Source organism: Phoenix dactylifera, unplaced genomic scaffold (genome assembly GCF_009389715.1).
Source record: "Phoenix dactylifera cultivar Barhee BC4 unplaced genomic scaffold, palm_55x_up_171113_PBpolish2nd_filt_p 000401F, whole genome shotgun sequence".
NCBI classification, from domain to species: Eukaryota; Viridiplantae; Streptophyta; class Magnoliopsida; order Arecales; family Arecaceae; genus Phoenix; species Phoenix dactylifera.
In genome coordinates this window covers 196,405-204,958 of record NW_024067843.1, presented here as the reverse complement: position 1 = coordinate 204,958, position 8,554 = coordinate 196,405, and the positions used below count along the sequence as shown (strand labels likewise).

Below are 8,554 nucleotides of genomic sequence, written 5' to 3'. Positions count from 1 at the left end.
TCCTCCAGTTATTGGGGATGGTATTCAATGGAGAAAGTGGAGGATCTTAAATAGAGGAAATTCTAGAGTTCTAGATAAACTTGAATTGCCCCAAGAGTCCCGATTTTCGGTGAGAACGGGAAGAAAGAAGACTCCTAACCGAAGTCTTCTTCTCCTCATCTCCTGTGCAGCAAAGCACGTTGGGCTAAAGGCCTAGCCCTCTTCGGGCCGGCCCACTAGCGCAAGAAAATTAGGTTATCACAATTAGATAACCGGCATCATGTTCAACTTTGAGAATAAAAAAAATAATGGTTTTAGCTTGCTATGAGAGACGAGGATCACCATCAGTAAATGATTCTTTTGTTATCTTAGGATGATTCTAGTATTCCTTAAATAGTGAAGGATTTCTAACACAACATTCATCCACCTTGGTTGTTCTAGTTCCACTCCCATCTTCCGGAATAATCTTGACCGCTACTCGAGGAACAGGTATGCCAATTGTGCCTCCCTTTCAAATACCATGCAAGGGTTGGGATAGTGCCATGATAAACTCAGTCATGCCATAGCGTTTCAAAAGACTATGGCCTGTTATTTCTTCCAGTTGTTTTAGGACTAGATATGGAAGCGCTGATGACCCACACATCATGAGACATAATTTACTTGCAGCAAAAGCAGAAGCTTCTTGTACATACGAGTCCATTATTTCATAGCCTTGTAGCAGTCGAGTATTCGTCATTGGAACTCCCATAAACAGAGTAATAGCTGTTAGAATTATGCCCTCAGAAACTAATATGTAAATCAATTTTAATAATTATTGAATTATTTATTTCTCTTTTTTACATATATGTTTATTTGTTTATTGGGTATTTTATTGTGACATGAGATGTTCACATGGTATTTATATTGAGTAACATTGTAAAAGGACCACACCGATATTAATGAATCATAGGCGCAGAGTGATGGCTTTTTAGTTCTTTGTTAACTCATGTTGTTCTAGGCCGAGTTACATATTTTAAGCCTACACTCATTGTGCGGCTATATAAATAGGATGATAGACTCCATCATTGAGGTAGAGACCTTAAGGAAACGAGTGGGTGCAGTGTAAGAGTACATGCACTAAACGGGATCCAAATATAAATACCTTCTAGAAGTAATCACTGATGTTAAAAAGAGTATTCAACACAATTAGTTTATATGTCGTTTGACCTGAGAGGTCTATACAGATATATTTGATATGTTCTTGCGCTTTGACCGAGTTAATTGTTAATGGTCTTCTCAAGATCAAATATACAAACAAAGTTGGGTCTTGAGTGCACCAGATAAATTTGTATAGATGCTCAATAAGGAATCCACCAGCCTCAATTTAAGGTAGTATATTTAGTATGTCTATATGAGGTTGGACCAAAAGAAAAACTGGCAAGTGAGATTTATAAAAAACATTTTTATTATGTTTTATTATTATTATAAATAAAATATTTATTTGTGAAATTATTTTAGAAATAATTTTTGAGATCTAACTGAATTTACAGAATAAGAATTAAGAATTATATAAGCCAAAAATTTAATCAGTGATATTTTTTTTGATCCTATTGGCTTATGTGGAATATAGTGTGGTAAAAGGATAAATAAACAAAATTGTAAACAAAAGAAAATTTACTAAATTAAACTCCTTTTCTCAGGGGTCAATTGCAAAGTGTTGATGGACATTTTTGCAATTTGTAAAAGCCCAAAATTTAGAATTAAAAGAATATAAGGGGTTTTGTAAAAAATAATTTTTCAGTGATCCTACGGTCGAGAATAAAGATCCCTAAGAATTCCACACATATCATTGTCTAGGATTTTATATGGTGAATATAAATAGCTAGGGTTAGCCATCACCATAAGTAACGTAGAAAAGAAAAGGGCCATAAAAATCCAGGGAGAGGCAGTGAGCGTGGATGTCTTAGGAGGCAACACGCTTGAGTTGCTAGTAGTGAGATCTATGTTTCTATCACCCTATTCATTGTTTTGCAGGATTTTTTTCTTGATTTTATTTCGCTGCAGGGAAAAGATCCTTGGTTTTCAGAAATATCATCCTTTAATAGCATCATCTGCTATACTTCCATCTTTTGGGTATGAATCATGCCATCTCTGGCACGCTAAACTTTGGCATGAACTCAACCATCACTACAAGAATATTGGGCATTAGCGACGCATTTTTTGGCCTTTAGCGACGCTTTTAAGCGTCGCTAAAATCCTCCCGACGCTTTCCTAAGCGTCAGTAAAGCGTCGCCTATGCTACAGTGGAGAAAATATTTTCCGACGCTTCCGGAAGCATTGAAAATTAGCGACGCTTTACCGACGCTTTTTAGCGTCGGTAATTTAAAACATAGCGACGCTTTAAAGCGTCGGTACGTTTGAATTAACGACGCTTTATAGCGTCAGTAAATGTTCGATTTACCGACGCTTTAAAGCATCGTTAATTCAAACGTACCGACGCTTTAAAGCTTCGCTAATTGATTTCTGTTCGATTTACCGACGCTTTAAAGCGTCGCTAATTGATTTCTGGTCGGAATTTTAACGACGCTTTAAAGCATCGTTAGCATATTATTTTTTTTAAAAAAAATTTAAAATTTTTTAAACCCTGTTTACAAAATCAAAGCCACACACACTAAGCGAGATATACACAAAATCAAACATATTTATCTAAACATTCATATTGTCAAATTACATTCATACTATCAATTTACGTTTACAATGTACTTCAAAAAACATAAAAAATACATATAAAACTCCAAAATAAATGCTTCAGGGGTCGCTAGCATCACCATCTCTACGTGCAGATGAAGTATCAGGAACCTGTAATAAAAAAACTAAAGAAGTTAAGAATACAAAAATTATTAAGATCTTTAAGAAAAATATGATACTTATGCAAAATGTTCAAGTAGATGTAGTAATTTACCTGAGGAGGGACAAACTGATGCAACAAAGATGTAATCTGATTAATCTGAGCCCTCAAAGATTGCATCTCTGTCTGGTGGCTCTGCTTCAACTCTTTTATCTCTGCCTTCAGATCATTAACCTCTGCAGTGCTACTACTCTGTCTAGCATATTGAGTATATCTACCCACTGCAGACAACTGAGTGGGGGTAACTCCAACGCCATAACCCCTCACTCGACCATAACGCTCCGAGCCCATCAATTCTGTAAACACCTGAGCTTCGATACCTCTCGTGTTGCCGATTGAAGATGACTCTCCGATACGCTCTAAAATAAAGGATGTAGCTCTGTCCTATATCTCTAAAAAAAATCAAATTAATTTTTAAAAAATTGAAATACATGAAAAACCAGTTGTACAAATTATTAATGAATACATACAACTATATCTCTCGACTCCTTCCGGACAAAGCTGCCATCTCGGTGGATGTGAGTCATCTTATAGAACTCCACCTCACCATGTTTCCTCCCATGGTCTTCCATCTACAACAAAAAGTGTATTGGAAGTGCTACATATCATGATACATGCTATATGATATAAGAGTTTCAAAAAGTTTCAAAAAAACTTACGAATTCAGCTAGGAGCCTTGCATAACTCTTCGAGCCTGAAGTGTGAGGAATTGTCTGAGATGCTCGTGCCGCTTGACCAATGTCAGAATATGTCTACCATGAAAAAAGTAAACATTGTAATATATTAAATGTATTAAATATTATATAAGGTATTGAGATAGAATACACAACCTGTCATCTCTCAGAAAATCAATAGTGAATAAGCTCCCTCCACTGATGATGGTATACATCAGGAGGACAAACACGAGCAACCTCCTCCTCTGTCATACCCTCGCGCTTCCAGTCGGCCTTCAACTTCGACTTATATTCTTTTCATTTGCGATTGAGGGACTTTAGCACCCAATCATGGCTCTCTGGAGGGAGCACAAACTTTTTCTACACCAAAATAAAGAATGTTATAATAATATTAAATCGAAAAATTAAAATTGTAATAGTAAGCAAATTAACATACAGTAGCTATCAAATTAACAATATTAAATTCAATTCTTTACCTGTACAAATTTAAGAAGCTCAACTTTATAAGAAGGAAGCATATCATTCCACTTATGATAGTTGAGCGGACACAACTGACCCCTACGCGCAACCGATCCTAAAAAACTTGATAAAAGGCTTCCAGCCCACTTGATGGGCTGCCCTAGTTCGTTGCATTCGACGACTATCTTCTCATCCTCACGAAGCTGCCACACATCCCGTGCTCGAGAGGAATCCCGTGTCAACCTCACTCTCCCTTGTTCATCTATAAAAAATAATAATTAAAACATTGGAGGCAAATTAATTAAAATAATTAGATTGTAAATGAACTTAATATATGCACTTTAAATCAAATTACCCTGGATATGCAAGTCATCCATAACCTCCTGGCCTGGATGTTGCTGAGACTGGAACTCATGCTGAGACTCGGACTCGTGCTGCTGGGGCTGCTGGGATCGCATGGACTGAGCAGAAGAAGATCCCACCTGAGACTGCTGGAACTCCACATCTCTGAATCGTTTTCCTCGGGACATTTTGTTACCTAAGCAAGTACTTAAGCAATTGAAATCTATTTAAAAATGCATTAATATGTGCATATAAATGTGCATACTACAAAGAAATTAGTTAAAAGAAGCCATCATGCTCTTTATGTACAGCATCACTGCAAGAAACAAAAACCTTCTTTTTGTTGTCTCTGAGTTGTTAGAAACAAGATAAACACTAAACCTGATATTCTATAAAACAAGTCTATGAAGAAGAAGGGGGCGCCTTTTCTATAAAATTGAATTATCAGGTTCTATGATGCACCAGTTTGCACAAAATAGGCTGTATGAAAAGAAACCAAATTACAAGAATTACAGTCAGTATGGACTAAAACCTGACAAGCAAACAACCCCTAAGAATCTGTTCTTTTTCAATTTGTATTGGAGGCTTTTGAATTATTCCATTAGAAGCAAGGGAATCTGAAGGGGTGCTCAATGCTTAGAACTTATGTATGAAGTAAAGCAAACCATGATAATGTCTGCTGCCAATACAAACAAATTCATAAATCAGGCTGATTTACTAAAACTGCACCTCATATTTGTCTTGGTTAGCTAGAATGACATCTTGTCCATTTGTTTTCCATTTCAAATGTAAGGGATATATATTGCCCCCCTTTCCAGCTGTGCTGCATGACTTGCCCTGATTAGTTGCTCATTAATTTGCTTTTGTGGAAGGCATGCATTAATTTCATTTCTGGTTCTATATAAGTATTTAGAACCAGAAAGAGTTAATTTCTGATCATTTCATTAATTTCTATTTCATTAATTTGTTTAAGATGTAAAATGAACATTTTTCTACATTAACTAGCAGCAGATATGCAGAATTCTTCCTAAAGAATTGCCAATCATTAGTGATTTCTCTAGGTGCCAAAGATTAACCAGATATCAATGCATAAAAGAGAAAATTACACTCAGTTCCAGATTCAGGAGCTTAAAAGTTTAAACGAAAACATACCTGGCGTTATTCTAAATTCATAAAGACATTCACAAAAATCTTCAGAGAGCAAGTCAAATTTAACCTTCAACAAAGCAATAAATATAAAAATTTCAGACAAAAGCAAGCAAATAGAACATGTGGAGTGATTGATTAAAACCCCATTTGATTTTGATGAGCTCAAAGCATTTGAGTATATCTTTTGATTACTAATGAATTCAATTGAGTGTTTCAGTGAAAATCCTGTCTAAGTGTCCCAAGATTTGGTTCATAATTTTTGGATAAGTTAAGGAGTCTGTTTGAACCAATGTCTGAGACTCGAGTCGACTCCCGAGTATCACGAGTCGACTCCAAGCGTATCAAGTTCACTGGCACGAGCTCGAGTCGACTCCAGATAAGTACGAGTCGACTCCGACTGAGAACAGACAGAAGGACAGAAAGCTTCAACTCAGAACCTGTCAGCGAGTCGACTCCCGAAGTGCGCGAGTCGACTCCAAGGAAGTAAGAGTCGACTCCAAGCAGTCACAGGCAGAAAAGTCAGAGAACAGTTTTCGGGTCTGAGATTCGAGTCGACTCCAGTGGAACGCGAGTCGACTCCGATAGGTGGCAAGTCGACTCCAGAGAAAGCAAGAGTCGACTCTCAGCGGTACACAAAGAAAAAGTCAGAGAGCATTTTATGGACTCTGAGATTCGAGTCGACTCCCGCAATACGCGAGTCGACTCCAAGACACCGCGACCCCAAGACAGACAGAAAACCAAGTTACTGCCTCTGAGATTCGAGTCGACTCCCAGACAGCTCGAGTCGACTCCAAGACAGCTTCACGTCAAAAGGCAGAAGACCATCTTTCGGAAACTGAGAGCCGAGTCGACTCCAAGGAAGTTCGAGTCGACTCCAAGACTAGACGAGCCAAAAGACAGAGGATCGGGAGTTCGGGCTCTGAGATTCGAGTCGACTCCCAGGACAGTCGAGTCGACTCGAGTGGACAAAATTCAAAATTGGATCCACGGACTTCAGTGGATGAGCCGACTCCAAAATTGCCAAGTCAGCTCCAGAAGTTGACGAGTCGACTCCAGGTCAAGACGAGTCGACTCCCAGTCGTGAAGGCAACTTTAATTCAAATTTAGAACAGTTGCCGAGTCGACTCCCGCTACAGCCGAGTCGACTCCTGATCGCGCGAGTCGACTCCAACCCACTAACGGTCATATTGTCAGGCTGCGCAGAGTGTTCAGAACGGGCAGAAAAAGCACTCTAACGGCTAGTTTCCGTGGGGGTTGGCTTAAATAGCCACAGAGGACTGTAGCAAGGCAGAGAACAACCATTCCACTCCAACTAATCAAGCATTCAAGCTCTGCAACGTGCTCTTCAACGAAAAAGAGGAAGATCTGCATTTACTGCTTCCAACTACATCTTCCCAGCAATTAAAGCCTCCTTCTCCTGCATTCAAGTCGACTACTCTTTCAAGAGGAGACCAGAAGTTTAAGAAGCCATTCCTCATCTCCAATCTAAAAGCGTTTGAGGCTTCTTAACTTCATTTATTGTTCATATTGTTTTCATCTGCTTTTTGAGAAGCTCATTTTCTGTTTTCTTTCTACAACTTGTATTTACTTAGTTCAATCGAGGATTGAATCAAGGGGATTGAGGTTGGTTGGTGAGCCGAGTTAAAACCAACGTGTGTAAGGGTTTGATTGTGATCCCGGAAAAACAATCGGGGCGGTTCTAGTCGGTGAGCCTGGAAAAACCGACCGAGTTCGTTGTGAGCTCGTAAAACAACAAGTTTGGTTGTGAGCTTGGAAAACAACCGGCTGTAATCCAAGGGGGTTATAGTGAATTCCCAAGTGAGACTTGGGGAGTGGACGTAGGAGCAAGGGTTAGCTCCGAACCACTATAAAACCTTGTGTTTGTGTTGGATTGTCTCTCTTCTTCTTCCCCTCACATCACTCACAGCATTTAGCATTAATTAAATAACTTGCAATAGTTTTTAATTAGTCAACCACATCGTATTAATTATTCAAATTATTTTAAAACCCAATTCACCCCCCCCCTCTTGGGTTGTCTATCTGGGCAACAAGTGGTATCAGAGCCTAAACTCTTCCACCCAAGAGTTAAAAGATCAAAATGACAACCCCATTTGGATCTTCCCACATTGAGGGTCAGTCCACCCAAAGACCCCCTTTCTTTAATGGATCCGACTACTCATACTGGAAGGCTAGGATGAGAATATTCATCCAAGCCCAAGACTATGAGATGTGGACCATTGTAGTAAATGGCCCACACATCCCATCCATATATGTAGAGGGTATCAAGGTACCCAAACTAGAAAAGGATTGGGATGAATATGACATGAGGAAGGCACAACTAAACTCTAAAGCTATGAATGTGTTTTATTGTGCCTTGGATAGAAATGAATTTAATAGGGTCTCTACTTGCAACTCTGCAAAAGAGATTTGGGATAGACTTGAAGTGACCCATGAGGGCACGAATCAAGTTAAAGAATCCAAAATTAATATATTGGTTCATAAGTATGAACTATTTAAAATGGATTCTAATGAGACAATCACTAGCATGTTCACTAGGTTTACTGACATTGTCAATGGCCTAAAAAGCCTTGGCAAGAGCTATACTAACAGTGATCTTGTCAGAAAAATACTTCGCTGCCTACCAAGGTCATGGGAAGCCAAGGTGACGGCAATCCAAGAAGCTAAAGACTTGAACAAGCTTCCACTTGAAGAGCTCCTTGGATCCCTAATGACTCACGAGCTAACCATGAAGCAACACAGCGAAGAGGAGTCCTCCCACAAGAAAAAGGTAATAGCTCTTAAGTCTACTTCATCTAACAAGGACTTGTCTTGCAGTAGCAGCAGTGACGAAGAAGAGGATGAGGAAGATGATGGTGAGGCTCTTCTTGTGCGCAAGTTCAAGAAATTCATCAACCACAAGAAGTCCTATCATCAAAGGAGAGGCCCCTCAAATTCCTACCGCAAGGACAAAGGTAAGGAAAGGAAAAATGAGGGGATTGGGTGTTACGAGTGCAAGAAGCCGGGTCACATAAGAGCTGAGTGCCCCTTACTGAAGAAGGGGAGT

General features: G+C 39.1%; 1 pseudogene; it reads right to left on the bottom strand.

Moving 5' to 3' along the window:
- Positions 1-301: 301 nt before the first annotated feature.
- The window catches only part of LOC120105932, a 50,381-nt pseudogene continuing 42,128 nt past the window's right edge, over positions 302-8,554 (bottom strand).